Below are 14,679 nucleotides of genomic sequence, written 5' to 3'. Positions count from 1 at the left end.
AACATTAAAAAAAAGTTATTTTCAGAACTACCTCCCCTTTCAAAAAAAATTGCTAGAATGTTTAGCACTCTGGCAAGCTCTATTTCTTTTAGTTCGCTTCCCAGTTCGCTTCCCGGTTCGCGAACCGGGAGCGAACCAAAATTTATTTATTTTTTTAAAAAAGAAGAGTAAGTATAAGGAAAGTAAACAGAGAGTGATGTTAAAAGAAAGACAGCTATAGGGAGTAAACCAGAGATACTGTTTAATAGATCTATTTACCGAAGAAAAGACGGAAGAGGGTATAATTGTGGAAAACAAAATAGATAAGGAAGTGAAAGAAAAAAAAGAGAGTAGAACAATAACAAAGAAGAGTTTCTTGGAGAATGTGAGTGAATGTTCAAAATAAGATTAAAACATGGGGAATAACAGAGAGAAAAAATAGAAAACAGAAAACACTAAATAACAGAAAAAGATTAATTGAAACAGCAAAGAAATGGAAATAACATAGAGCCATATCATCAACATAGGCAATAAAAGTTTTGCAGCTTTTATCGGCAGAAATATGTCACCAAAGCCGCTTTTGCGGCAGAAAACTGCCGCTAAAACCACTTTTGCACCAGTTTTCTGCCAATAAAAACAGCAATAATTTTATTGGCTGTGTTCATAATATGCCCCTTAGTGTGCTTCAACTACACAGAGAAAGCATTATGAACAAGTAGTGAAAAAGTGATCAGTCAAAGACACTAAGAGTAATAGAGACGGAGTGAGTGAACAAGAGTGAGGAACTATGAGAAGAGAGGGACTGAGAAAAAGAGTGGAAGGAGTTGAGTAAGTAGGTAATAGAGAAAGGAATGAGGAAAGTAGCAAAGGCAGGAAACTGAGGGTTAAAGAAATGAAGCTGTGGAACTAATAGTAGGTGAATGTGATAGAAATGTAACGAAAAGAATACAAAACATTTACCTTATAATTGTCGTTAAATTACTCACTTATTGTTTTTATAGTTTCAATCTGTGAAAGAGAGAACAAACATTTGAAAAATATTAAAACATGTATTTAAAAATTACAAAAGACAAGGGAAAAGATTGAAGGACAAACAGTTTTTCAACAACTTTGACACTGACAGAAGCTTCTGCTTCTCCAGGCCCCCTACACAGTCCTAAAGATATACATTTTAAACTAACAGTATCTTGATGCAGATGAAGTGAGGCCTATCTTAAAACATGGTGCATCTTTTGCACTGCTGTTGTCTCAGAAAAGTGTCGCAAGACACTAACATTTTAAATGATTGCTTCAGGATGCCAATAAGATGTGTCCTATCCAGAGGTTTGTTTGAGGTGAGACCTACTCAGGGTTCCAAATGAAATTTCGAGTTGTTTGAAGAGAACAGAGGACATAATACATGTGAAGGCCTACCAATGAAGTAAGTCATGTCCACTTCACTCTTGAACAAAGGCCAGACCTCTTCTGTGTCCGTGGACAGACCTAAACTTCATCTGCACAATGTCATTCATAAACTTAGGAAACACAGGTGATGTAATTGAAAAATGTGGAGTTTCTTTTCCTCATTTCACAATCACATCACCTGTGTTGCCTTTGCTTAGGTATCTCATAGTGCAGATGTAGTCCAGCATATTAAACAGTACCTAGAAGTGCAGCACTGCATGCAACAACTTTGACACTTATAAAAGCTTTTGCTTCTGCATGCCCCCTACACAATGCTAATTATATACATTTTAAACTGATGGTATCTTGCTGGAGATGAACTGAAACCTATCTTGCAACATGGTGCATCTTTTACACAAAAGTGACCCACAATGGAGCAAAAGAGGCGCACGGCCACCATAAATCTGACCCTAACATTTTAAATGATTGCTTCAAGATGCCAATAAGGTGTAACCTATCCACAGATTTGTTTCAGGTAAGTCCTACTCAGGGTTGCAGATGGAATTTAGGTTTGTTGAAGAATACAGAGAAGATAATACATGTGGAGGCCTACCAACGAAGTGAGTAATGTCCACTGCACTCTTGAACAAATGTCAGACCTCCTCTGTCTCCAGGAACAGGCCTAAACCTCATCTACACAATGTGGTGTGTAATGTTAGGAAACACAGGTAATATAATTGAAAAACATGCAAATTTTTTTGCTCATTCCACAATCATATGACCTGTGTTTCCTTTGCTTAGGTATCTCATTGTGGAAATGTAGTCTATCATATGAAAGACTACGTAGAATATGAGCACTGTATGCAAGAACTTTGACACTTACAGAAGCCTCTCCTTCTCCATGCCTCCTACACAGTTCTAAATGTACATCATAAATGGAAACAGTACAGAATTAATTATACATATTAAATGGTTTATTTTTGCTGTTCTCAGAATGTATCAAATTTCACTAAAAACAGTGACTTGAAGGTATTCATCATATAACAGCGGGGAAAAAAAAACACAATCAAAATGATTGTGTTTAAAAAACCCATACAACATAACAAATCAGAATTCAGAACTCCTTAAAGTTAACTTACTTTCCATGACGTCAAAGGATGTCCTATGAACAGCTTACACTCTGTTGTGCTGTTATTACTTTCAGCCCGTCACTTTCTGAAAGAAAACCTCCATCGTTTTGAAAAACATGTTACATACAATAAATGACTTCTTGCTCTCTACCACAAGTTTCCACAAGGCCAAATCTTGTCAGAGCCATTTATAACTCTTGGATTTCATGTAAGCCAATCCCGTCATTTGGCATTTCTGCAACTTTCAGAATTAAAATGTTGAAGATCATTTTCACAATCCTGGACTAGTAATATCTTCCCCTTCTTCCTCAGTCATGTTCTACATTTCCTATGACACTGATACTGCTTACTATGAAGCAGACTTACACTACCTCTATGACTACTACAATTATTTAATTCTCTACATCACTTTTAATCACAAAGCAATGTAAAACAGTAGACAGCATTGCAGACTTACATTCCCTCTACTCTATGTTTTGATTGGCTGCTTCAATTAGCTTATAAAAAGAAATAGTTTTTCTGAACTCATTCAAAGTGCACTTATTTCTCCATGACGTCCAGTCTTATGGTTAGAAGTTATGTCTCTGAACTACACTTATCCTCAAGGCCAAATCGTGTAGGAGCCATTAGAACTTCTTGAAATTCCTCAGAGCACATCCCGAGATTCTTTCCCTAAAATTTTGGTTTTAAAAACACCAGGTAAGAGTTTTTAAGGTCATACAGCAATTTTTTTTTTTAAATTAAAACAGAATCATTGCAGAATGACCAGCCATTTCTAGACTTTAAATAAGCTGTGTAATGTCCTGATGTTGTTGAAGGACCGTCATGATATATAATTGCTGCAGTTACAAAAGTCCTTCCTGATATTGACAACTGTGAAGCCACAACATTTTTAATTAAAGTTGTCAATTTTGTTCCATCAGGCCTACATCGTTGGAACATTAAAATGACATACTGGCCATATGTTCGTATAAATAATGTGGACATCATTTCAGATTTACATTGGCTACACTCCATGTTGTGATCAGCTGCTTTTACTAGCTTATTAAAGGAGACTGATTTACTGTCTGGCAAAGTTAAATATATAAATCTTTCTGAGTCTACACTAGTAGTACTTGATACCCTACAGTTCTCGCAGTCATGCTGCCATTGATAAGAAAGCCCAAACAGCTGATCTACATCTACACCTTCAGCATGCAATACATCAAGCATATACATTAAAAACTGACAATCTTGCTGAATATTTTGAGAGAATTGTGTTTGGCCTGAACATCTGTCTAACAGATTTCGAATTTCAGACACACTTTCTATGTTTGTTCTATCAGTGCTACGTTTTTCTAAGACAGAATTTAACAAACTGCAAAATCTTTGATCAGAATTGACCACAATCTCTTCTTTTACATTTTCTAGAGAAAACAAAACATTAACCACTACATTAGCATAGCAGTTGACACCAGAACTGTTTTCAAATTGAAAACCAACAACATCTTCAACAGAATCCTTTTTGTTTCTGCTTATAATTTCAGGTTCATCGACTTTTGGTCTTTTTGCTACAACCTCCCCAGTATTGGTCACATTTCTTCGTTTCCGGCCTACCACACGTTTCTCAAACAAAGGATATTGAGGCAAATGTGGCGCATACTCTCTTCTTAACCTATTGTATTCCTTAACACAATCTAGATCCGCACAAATGCTTGTGACATCACACTCAATCAAGTACAATCCCGATAAAGTTCTAACTCGTGACAATGCCACATATGCCATACCCTCCTTGAACACAGAACTGCCAATATTCACCAATGCACTGTCTACACTTAAACCTTGCGATTTATGGATTGTCACCGCATATGCCAAGCAAACAGGAAACTGCTTACGGCGAACATATAAGTCTTTTACAAGCAAAAATCTAGCAGAACAACGACCAATTAGCTGTACTTCCTCAATGCCATCAAATTTAATTTTTAAAAATTCTATTCCATCTCAATTTCTGTATTTTACAAAATCAACAACATTACCCATTGATCCATTTACCAGACCTCTTTCAACATGTAAATTCCTTCTTAAAATTATACGGCAGTTCAAGCACACATTCAGAGTCTTTTCAAAACCTGCAGTTTTAGATATACTCTTCTCTAATGAATCCAATTTTGTTTTCAGATTCTCAGACAAAATAATTGTTGATCCCATATGCTCTACTCTGTCAATAGCTTCCAGTTTCACAATCTCTTGCTTTTCTAAATGCAACATTTTGTTGTTGAATTTGGCACATTCTGCAAGAGTTGGCATCAAACATATTCCAGATTTCTTCTCAGTAATTTTCTGAAAAATATTCTCAGGCACAACATCTTGTTCTGGATATAAATTTGACAGTAATCGTGCATGTAAAGCTTCTTTCCCATGGTCACTTTTCCAATTCTAACATCTTGTAGAATAGTCTTGTAAACTTCATCCTTCGCCTGACGCATATTTTCATGCAGTTCAGCATAATTGAAGTTTAACCATATATTGACGTTGCCAATGCTGCCTAGGCACTTCCTGGTATCTTCATGCGTGAGCATTTTGAACACAGGTTGCCCTTTCACTGGTGTCAGCTGCAGAAGATCTCCGAAAACAATGATGTGTTTGCCACCAAATAACACATCATACTCTGTTTTGAGAACTTCTTGCATTCTCAAATGCACAAAGGCAAGCATGACATTGGAAACCATGCTTACTTCGTCAATGATAAGAAGTTTCATTTTCCTCAAGATTCTTGAAACTTCAAAACAAGCATCTCCAGATAGCTTGTGATATTGTAATTTGTTGTCATGCTCCACTGGCAGCATCAGTAAACGATGTAAAGTAATCCCTTTAATGTTATGTGCTGCCAGTCCAGTTGGAGCGGTGACAACACAAGACAGCGATGACTCTGTCCTTTCCTGCAAATAACATGAAATTGCTTTAATAAGGAAACTTTTTCCAGTTCCCGCTTCTCCACTCACGTACAGTCGGACAGGCTTCAACGACGTACATGAGCACTCTTTCTTGTCATGACTTAATCCATGATCAATTTGCATGGTAACTTCGTCATATATTTTCCTCTGCTCAACGTTGAGTTGTCTTTCCAACTCTTCTAAGTTAACCGCATCCTCCTGAGCATGTGCCATGGCTCTTTCCACTTCATTCATAGCAGTGGCAGCTTCATTTTTGATAACAGGTCCTCCTAGTGGATCCTGACTCAATGAAGCAGAACTCTGACTGTCCTGAGAACTGTCTCTGGCAATCTCGGCTTCAATCATTGCTTCCTGCTCAATTTCCGCATTCAACATTTCTACATATTTGGGAAAAGCAGGACATTCTATGGTCTCTTTGGCGGCATTGAAAGAGTCTTCGTAACAGAGAAAATCTCCAAGCAGTTCCTCTTCTGCACGCCAAGGCTTGAAAAGTTGCAAAAGTGCTAAATAGAAAAACTCCTTTTTTTCAGGAGATTCGCCACTCAATTTTCGATGGTTTACCAAGTGGCATTTTCTTTGCTTGACCAGACATCCCTCACTTCCTATTACAGCATACACTCCTTTCTCAGTATCTTCTTTGATGTTCCTCTTGAATATGTAATTTTGAAGAACCTCATACAGACAAACATTCTCGAGGTGAATGCTTCGATTTGGATAATATGTATTCAACATGTTGGTCTTCAAAATGTCGGTACTGTTTGGCTCCTTTTCCGCCAAATACTCAATTTCCCGCACAGGTTTGAGAACTCGATTACGCGTTGCAGCAAGACCAAGACTCGCCCAAACGATACTCCTGGACTTGGCATAGAGACTTGCTGAAGACAACCGGTCAGAACATTCGTACGCTCCAATTTATCGATGCGACAACATCTTCAGACTGAAACTGTACAACTTCTTGCTGAGGCTCTTTTCATGGGAAATGTCCTCCCACATATCCTTCAATTCTGTCTTCTCTTTTTTGGTGATGTAAGATGTCACATACCGAGCCACATCCATACAGTTATCAGCCACAAACTGTATATCCATGTTAGCATTCCACATGGACAAAATCACCGGGTTGTAGTCGTTGATGTACTTGGACTCTTCGTTCCTCTTCAAATTGTATGTGTTTTTAGGTGATTTCTTCATCACATTATGTCGCAGCGAAGACATCAAACTGTTTATTCTTCCTTTAGAAATCACCGGTCGTGGAAAGCCGAAACGACATTTGGTGTAGAACTTGTCCTTGTTTCGGAATTTACGACGACAGTACTTTCCACATCGATGGCTTTGGAAACGCAGAACTTTTTCTCTTAGTCTTTTCTTCTCCTTTGCGTTTGGAACAGCACACGTAGAATACTGTTGTATAAAACTCATCACTGAGTCTTCTGGATCCGTTCCAAATTTAGGTGCATCCTTGATCCACAGCAACATATGTATATGAGGAGCACCTCTTGCTTGGTACTCCTTTCTCCAGAAGAAATCCAACACCTCTCCAAGAGGTGGATTCTTCTTATTCATGATGAAAGACATCATAGCTTCAAATCTATGATTGAAGTACCTACATACATTGACTGGATCCAAAGAGCACAGTTCTCCGGGTGTCTTGAATTCGATGTTTTCTACGTTAGCATTTGCCTCTCGTAGAAATTCAAGTAAGTCTTCCCAGCCATACTCGGCACAGCTCAGAGTGAGGAACCATGTGGGAGTTCCTAAGTTCCTCAGCATACATTTTAAATCACCATGACGACGGTACCAGTACTCATTAGTACCACGCTGACACGCCATGAGATTAATCAGGTGAGAATCCAAAATACTGTCTTGGACATTGACTTTATCCATAAAGTCACTTGCCGAGATGTTTTGCATGTGTATACCACTTTTCAAGATGTGGTTCACTGCATATGACAGTCCAGACAGATCGCTTTCAAACAGGAGATGAAACAAATAAGGAATGCATTGTCGAAACCTAGCATCTCCTGCATACAATCGCAAAGTCCGGTATTCAGAAGCAGGAATTTGATGAGGTCGCTCATCATATCTTCCTCCCTGACCTGTTGGAAAAAGCTGTGGGAAACACCGAGCTTCCAAACTTTCCTCCCAAACACTAATGGGACTCCCTTTGGCTTGTTTCATTTGAAACAACTCAATAGCATTCCCCATGACTTCCTTGGAATGCAAAGGTTGAACACTATAATGTTCATATATTTCTTCACTAGTAGAGGGTTCTACTTTCTCAATTTGACCAGCACACAAATCGCTATCCTCTTCCTCACTTACTTCCTCTTCTGCAACATATACATTCTTATAGTATTTATTATTTTTTTTCAAATACAATGTTGCCTTTTTAACTTTCCTAACATCCACTAAATCTTGCCATATTTTCTTAGTCTTTGTCGGAACCCCATTAACTAAGATAACCAGAGGTTCCTCTTCCACTTTTTCTACTCCAATTGTGTTAATGTTTTTCTTCAAATCTAGAGGCAAATAAACAACTCTTCCCTTTAATCCTCTCTGTAAATCTGATGGAGGCAATTTCCCTGTCTTTGGCTCCATTCTTACAATAGCCTGAAAGGGATGGATACTTTGAATCAAAATAGATTCATAAGTATTTAAATCCTTCAATTCAGAAGGAATCTCAACCAATTCCAGATTATTATGAACTGCTCTAGCAGGCATCTGGTTTTGATTTAATTTGCAACAACAATAAGTACACACACATTGATCCAATCCCAAATCAAAACAATTTTCTGCCATCAAGTATGTTGCGAAATCCTTCCATTCACTATTATTTTCCCTTTCACTTTTTGCATATAAATCCACTAACTTAGTCTGATTCTTATAATAAGTGCGTCGACAACACACACAAGTGAAATTTGGCCTCTCACTTGATTTGACCTGAAACGTCGCAATTTCCCTCTGGAAATTATCTGTACTGGAAACCTGTACACTATCTTCCACATTACCCGCTTCTTCTTGGTAAATTTCAACATTCTCCTCTTTACTTCCAAAGTAACAAAACTCAATTTCTTCACATATATTCTTCACATCTATTTCAGAACCATGCAAAAGAGCAGCGCATAATTGTTTAAGCATAATTGCTGGACTCTTAGCATAATACAACATTCTAACTAATTTCCTCACTTTATTATGATGCACTGCTAGCATCCTGAAATGATGAAAAACACTCTGGCATACTCTCCTGGAAATACAAGCCAGTGAATGACCATGCAAACCTGTCACTTCTCTCACTCTGCAAGGATCTAATTCCTGCAACAACCTCATTTTCTGCTTCAAACTTTTCTTATTAAATGACCGTACAAAATCACAAAGCAAATTGATGGAATCCTGTCGCACACTGCAAATACTACTACACTTCCAGGTGTACACAGGACCCTTAGCACGTCTTCCTAAAACCTCATTACCTAACACCTCTTCTGCCTCTGTTGTCACAAGTTTTTCTTTTTCAACTGGACAACCATCTTTCACTTCATAAGCACGACCACTGGTGTCAACTGCATGCACCAAATCATTATCCTGGAAATAACTCTCCTCATTAAAAAATGCCTCACAGCTTGAACTATGCATCCATTCTCCAGAAAAAACTTCACAAAAATTACTACGATTAACTATTCTCTTCCATCTACTATTTCTTTTGAAATCATAAATTGCCTTGTTTAAATTCCTAATTCTAATGATTATCAAAATAAATAACTTACGTTTAATTTCAAATGCCTGATCAATAACTTTCTCAACTTTTTTTTTTCTCTTATAAAAAACCACTTTCTGTTGACCTTTCTTAATATTTTTTAACAAATTGCCAATTATCCTGTTGCGGAACATTCGTTTACGAATGTCCCTAAACTGTTGTTTCCTTCTACTATCATGCACAGAGTTATCTCTTGCTCTAGCAGTAACATTTTTCATTGGCCTTTCCTTTCCGTTTGAATTGCTTCTCTTTTTCTGGACTGAAACATTTTCTGTAGTAATATTTTTTTTACTACAGATATTTCTTATGAATGTTTTTGTACTCTTACCCGGTGCTTTCTTGGTGACTTGACAAATCTTTTTGTTAGAGGACTGCTGCTTTTTTTCATTAACCTGCTGTCTTTGACGTTTTGCAGCCTTTCTCACTCTTTCTTTGGTTGGCATGCTGAAATCTTGAAATGATCTGCAGTTGAATCTGTGGTAAAATATAATAAAAAATGTTATTAACCACTATTACCCAACAGTAAATCAATAACAGTAATCAAAAACTTAAAACACTACTTGACATTTTTACATAGAAGATTTTTTAGTGCTTGGCAAATTTAGAATACAGAAATAGCAGAAAAGAAATGGAATTTATATTCATGTTACCTGTGCTATTTTATATGTGAATCTGATCTAATTTTATGAGCATATTTTAATATTTTATTGAAGACACTACACATAACCTGTTTTTGAAGGTGTCTTTATTTTTAAATTAAACGGTTTACATTTTTACTTTTTATTTATTATACATTTTTAAAATAAATGTTTATAGTTCCATAGGCTCAAGCACGTCAGCTTCCCATCCTATGTCATATAATTCGGACAAATCTGCATCCTCATCACGTTCTTCTTCATCCTCAGGATTTAAATCATCCAAGGGATCAACATCCACTGATGTTTCAATTACGAGTTCAATGATGAGGTCAAAATCAACTGATTGCTGATTGTCGCTCATGTTGATGTTGTCTTTATCTTTAAAGAAAGATAACAACAATGAGATGTTGCAGAGTAAGAGACAAATCTCAGAGATTATAATAGTAAAATTGTTTAACAAGAGTAACATTTTGCAGCTATTATATAGCCATGTCCAACGATGCTGAGCAGGTGAAGCCTATGTCTAATTTTTCAGTGAACAGGACTCATCTCTTCTTAACCTTGGATAATCCTCACCGACTCTGTGTCCCCTGCACATACTTAAATGTAAAGGGGCAGATTTATGTTAAATGGCACATCCCCAGGCATGCACCAGTTAACGTGCACCGCTGCTCTGCCACTCATGGTGTGCCGCATTTACAATCAGATAGGAGAAAGCTACGTCAAAACCCTGCGCCTGCTTGACGCAGGCATAGGTCTTGACGCAACATTGTGGAGATGGGGCACCCCTGAGCCTTGCTGGAGCTGCATCACACTTGCGATACAACTCCAGTAATGCGCCACCTTTACGGCACAGATGCGTCACGCATCTGTGCCATTTTTGCCCCATGCTGCGCCGCATTGTAAATGCAGCACACCATGGGTGGCGGAACAGCAGCGCAGGATGACTGGCACATCCCTGGTGATGCGCCAGTCATCATAAATCTATCCCTAAGCTTCTTATCTTGTTACAGATGAACCGCCATATGTATCATCAAACTATTTTGCATTTCCTAAATAGCGAATTTTAAGGAATAAATAGCGATTCTTTACCATTCCTAATTTGCAATGAGCAAATTGCTAATTGCAAATTACCCATTCATTTCCATGGGCCAGGAGGCCCATAGGAATGAAGGTGCAATTTGCGATTAGCAATTAGCTCATCGCAAATTAGGAATTTTTCCAAGGGTGCAGGGGTGTCTCAAGAACACCCTGCTGCAGCCCCTGAAAAAGAAATTTGGGGGCATATGGTGCACATACATGCCCTAAGGGCATGTATGGGCGTCATATGGCACCTTTTGTTTTTTGGAAAAAAAGTTTTTTGAAAAGAATTCGCAAATTACCACCAACTAGAAGTTGGTGGTAATTTGCAAATCCTTAATGACATTTTTTGCATATTTTTTGTTTGATACATTGCATTTAAGGAATCGCAAAATTTGCAAATCCTTCAGTGCAATCGCAAAATAAGGAATAGCAAATTTTGCTATTCCTTATTTTGCATCAAACTTGTTTGATACATACCATTTGTCTAATTAGCATTCGTAAAGGCTGAAATTCACAGAATTTTGGCCTTTGCGAATGCTAATTAGCTTGATACATATGGCCCCAAGTGAGGCCTGTCTTGCAACATGGTGCATCTTTTGCATCACTGCTGCATCGGTTTCATGTGGCACATTTTTTTTACACCATGACACATCTGCCTAAATGCATCAATTTGTAATTTTGTCGCATCATAGCAAATCTTTTGCACCGCCGCTGCATCAGAAAAGTGACGCACAGTGGCGCAAAAGAGACATACACCTATCATAAATCTGCCCCTAGCATTTTAAATGATTAATTCAGGATGACGATAAGGTGTGGCCTATCCAGAGGTTTGTTTAAGGTGAGGCCTACTCAGGATTGCAGATCAAAGTTACACTTGATGAACAATACAGAGGAGATAATACATGTAAAGGCCTACCAATGAAGTAAGTTATGTCCACTTCATTGTGCCAGTCATCATAAATCTATCCCTATGCTTCTTATCTTGTTAGAGATGAACTGCCATATGTATCATCAAACTATTTTGCATTTCCTAAATAGCGAATTTTAAGGAATAAATAGCGATTCTTTACCATTCCTAATTTGCAATGAACAAATTGCTAATTGCAAATTACTCATTCATTTCCATGGGCCAGGAGGCCCATAGGAATGAAGGTGCAATTTGCGATTAGCAATTAGCTCATCGCAAATTAGGAATTTTTCCAAGGGTGCATGGGTGTCTAAAGAACACCCTGCTGCACCCCCTGAAAAAGAAATTTGGGGGCATATGGCGCACATACATGCCCTAAGGGCATGTATGGGCGTCATATGTCACCTTTTGTTTTTTGGAAAAAAAGCTTTTTGAAAAGAATTCGCAAATTACCACCAACTAGAAGTTGGTGGTAATTTGCAAATCCTTAATGGCATTTTTTGCATATTTTTTGTTTGATACATTGCATTTAAGAAATCACAAAATTTGCAAATCCTTCAGTGCAATCGCAAAATAAAGAATAGCAAATTTTGCTATTCCTTATTTTGCATCAAACTTGTTTGATACATACCATTTGTCTAATTAGCATTCGCAAAGGCCGAAATTCACAGAACTTCGGCCTTTGCAAAAGCTAATTAGCTTCATACATATGGCCCCAAGTGAGGCCTGTCTTGCAACATGGTGCATCTTTTGCATCCCTGCTGCATCAGTTTCATGTGGCACGGTGTTTTTTACACCATGACACATCTGCCTAAATGCATCAATTTGTAATTTTGTCGCCTCATAGCAAATCTTTTGCACCGCCGCTGCATCACAAAAGTGACGCACAGTGGCGCAAAAGAGGCATACACCTATCATAAATCTGTCCCTAGCATTTTAAATGATTAATTCAGGATGACGATAAGGTGTGCCCTATCCAGAGGTTTGTTTAAGGTGAGGCCTACTCAGGATTGCAGATGAAAGTTACGCTTGATGAAGAATACAGAGGAGATAATACATGTAAAGCTCTACCAATGAAGTAAGTGATGTCCACTTCATTGCGCCAGTCATCATAAATGTATCCCTAAGCTTCTTATCTTGTTAGAGATGAACCGCCATATGTATCATCAAACTATTTTGCATTTCCAAAATAGCGAATTTTAAGGAATAAATAGCGATTCTTTACCATTCCTAATTTGCGATGAGCAAATTGCTAATTGCAAATTACCCATTCATTTCCATGGGCCAGGAGGCCCATAGGAATGAAGGTGCAATTTGCGATTAGCAATTAGCTCATCGCAAATTAGGAATTTTTCCAAAGGTGCAGGGGTGTCTCAAGAACACCCTGCTGCACCCCTGAAAAAGAAATTTGGGGGCATATGGCACACATAAATTTTAACAACATTCCTTTACCTCAAAAACGATTTTCAAGTCATAATTTGACAACACTGCCCACGGGGAAATGACTTAAAATGTCCTTAAGACACATGAAAGTGTTTTTTTAAAGCCTTTGCAAGTTTTTGGGTCACTTTTAACATGGCTATGTAACTCAAACAGTCAAAATCTAAATTTACCATGCACAGGTGGGACCATATTTACAAGGAATGTGCCCCACGGGGAAAGGTCTTTTAATGTAATATGGGAAAAATGACATCAGAGACACTGAAATGCCTTATAAAGAAGCATACACCATTATATCCTTGTCATAAATTTACAAACCATTCCTTTTCCCCAAAAACGATTTTCAAATCATAATTTGAAAACACTGCACATGGGGAAATGACTTAAAATGTCCTTAAGACACATGAAAGCGTTTTTTGATTGCCTTTCCAGCATGGTTGGGTCACTTTTAACATGGCTATGTAACACAAACATTCAAAATCTAAATTTGCCATGCACAGGTGGGAGCATATTTACAAGGAATGTGCCCCACGGAGAAAGGTATTTTAATGTAATATGGGAAAAATGACATCAGAGACACTGAAATGCCTTATAAAGAAGCATACACCATTATGTCCTTGTCATAAATTTAAAAACCATTCCTTTTCCCCAAAAACGATTTTCCAATCATAATTTCAAAACACTGCACATGGAGAAATGACTTAAAATGTCCTTAAGACACATAAAAGCGTTTTTTGATTGCCTTTGCAGCATGTTTGTGTCACTTTTAACATGGCTATGTAACGCAAACATTCAAAATCTAAATTTGCCATGCACAGGTGGGAGCATATTTACAAGCAATTTGCTCCACAGAGAAAGGTCTTACATTAAAATGGGAAAAATAACATCAGAGACACTCAATTGCCTTATAATGAAGCATACACCATTATGTCCTTGTCATAAATATTATAACCATTCATTTTCCTCAAAAACGATTTTCAAGTCATAATTTGAAAAGACTCCACAGCTCCTATGCACAATAACACCCTGTCAGTACTAATACTTCACATTTTCTCCAATTACATTTTCTCAAAGAAACAAAATCTATTTGTAAAACACTTGAGACAAAGCAACATTTGAAGAACACAACTTTCTTCATAATTTTCTCCTTAAAGCACACTATTCTCTATCTAAATTAAAGAAATCTTTTCTCACCTTAGCAAATACTTTGAGTTTCAAAACAGTCTCAGAAACACACCAATTTGTCTTCAGCAGAGCAAAAGGTATGCACTCCAGAGTCTGCAGCTATCAAAAGCACAGAAATGCTGTAATTCTTCAGACATATCTCTCATGTCACCCAATCAAAACTCTTCCCTCACTTTTTTTCAAATGAAAACCCTTCCCCCCTCTGCCCTTTCTGCTTTTTTTGCATGGCAACCACGTCTTGGAAGACCTCTGG

Source organism: Lissotriton helveticus, chromosome 1_1 (genome assembly GCF_964261635.1).
Source record: "Lissotriton helveticus chromosome 1_1, aLisHel1.1, whole genome shotgun sequence".
Lineage (NCBI taxonomy): Eukaryota > Metazoa > Chordata > Amphibia > Caudata > Salamandridae > Lissotriton > Lissotriton helveticus.
This window is presented reverse-complemented; position numbering follows the sequence as displayed.